The sequence below is a fragment of the Pseudocercospora fijiensis genome (genome assembly GCF_000340215.1).
Source record: "Pseudocercospora fijiensis CIRAD86 unplaced genomic scaffold MYCFIscaffold_17, whole genome shotgun sequence".
Taxonomy (NCBI): domain Eukaryota; kingdom Fungi; phylum Ascomycota; class Dothideomycetes; order Mycosphaerellales; family Mycosphaerellaceae; genus Pseudocercospora; species Pseudocercospora fijiensis.
Genome location: NW_006921548.1, coordinates 258222 through 260203, shown reverse-complemented (window position 1 = coordinate 260203; position 1982 = coordinate 258222).

Genomic DNA, 1982 nt, shown 5'->3' with positions numbered 1-1982 from the left:
TCTAGAGGACGCGGAAGAATAGTCGGACTTAAGCAGTTCTGACTCGGGAAAAGAGTAACTCCTACTCGTAGTTAGGAGTCGGGAGTAGATAGAATACAGGCAAGGAAATAGGAAGAAGTTAAAAAGGATATAAACGGGAATCTTATATATACCGATATAGTCCTCGAAAATAACGTTAGAACTTCTACTCTTATCGACGAAGGATACTAGTATTACGCTATAATTAATATAGGCCTAGCTAAAGGCCTCGGACTTAGCTATATTAGCCGTAAGTCCCGAGAAGTGAAAGGAGCGTCGTCGGCAATATAAGACGCGAAAATTATAAGAGTCGTCGCCTTCTAGATAGAAATTAACGGATTCTAATAAACGGTATACGCTTACGTCGTACCGGGATTAGCTTTTCCCCTTATCCTAGGGAACCTATAGAAGGTATATAACAAGGTTAGGACCGCGCCTAAGAAACGATAGTACTACTACGGGAGGGCTCGGTATTAGATTAAAGAAGGGCGCTATTACCGCGAGGTCGATACGAACGGGAATATCGCTACGATTAACGCTATAAGAAGCCTACTTACCGCGATAATTGCCGAGGACATTAAAAAGGCCCTAAAGACGAAGAAATACCCGACGATCGAGGAGCTAAAGAAGAAGCTACCTCCGGAGGTTCGCGATATAGCCGCGCTGTTTTATTAAAGGGAAGCCGATAAGTTAGCGCCCTATCGTCCTAGTATCGACTATACGATAGAACTCTAGGAAAAACTAGACGGATCCTAGCCTTAACTCTCTTAGAGTCCGCTCTATAGTATATCGAAATAAGAACTCTTAGTCTTACGGAAGTCGCTAGACGAGCTACTAAAGAAGGGGTTTATAAGACTAGCGAACTCCGAAGCGGCGGCGCTCGTACTGTTTGTTAAGAAGCCTAGGGGAGGACTACGGTTCTACTACGACTATAGGGCGCTTAACGCTCTAACGAAGTAAGACAGATACCCCCTCCTACTAATCCCGGACACTATAAGGAACCTAACAGAGGCCCGGTAGTTAACTAAGGTTAACGTAGTCTCGGCCTTTTATAAGATTAGAATAGTAAAAGGATACGAGTATAAGACGGCCTTCCGGACGAGGCTAGGCTCGTTCGAATAGCTAGTATGCCTATTTAGTTTATCCGGAGCCCCGGCTATATTTTAACGGTATATTAATACTCTCCTATAGAAGTATCTAGACGACTTCGCGTTAGCGTATATAGACGATATAGTTATCTACTCGAGCGGGTTAAGGGAAGACTATTTCCGTAAAGTAAGAGCGGTACTTAAGAAGCTTTAGGACGGAGGCTATTAGGGCTAAAGAGGCTATACGTAATTAGCATGTAACTAGGCTAAGTAAAGCTAGGGTCTTAGTGCCTTAGGCAGGGCTTGGCGCTTAGTAATAGGCTAACTTGCCTACCTTCCTCCCTCTCCTTCTAGCTTCTTATCGAATACTACCTATACCTACTACTACCCTATCTACCTACTAATAGACCCTTCTTATATAGTATTCGATCTACCCTTTAAGGGTAGTAGCTAGATAGTCCTTATTTTAAGCTTTTAGCGGTATAGCTACGAACAAGACTAATCTAACTATATTACGCCCGAAGAACGGGACCTATACGTACTATTCTATCGAAGCAACCGTACTAATTATTAAGCAAGGCCTTCTATACGGCCTATTATACTAAGTCAATCGTACTAGACCAATATCTACTAATTCCGCTATATCCGTATCTTAGGGGCTAATAATATATTATTAGTGTTACCCCTTATTATAATAGCCGGCTCGTTACGAAACAACAACCGTACTACCGCTAGTAGCGCTAGCAACGACAATGCTAGTAGCATAGTACCTACTAAAGTGCCTACTAAAGCACCTGCTAAAGTGCCTCCTACTAAAGAGCCTACTACTAGGCCTACCGAAGAACCCGTAATTCTAGGTAACGACCTAGAGTTGCC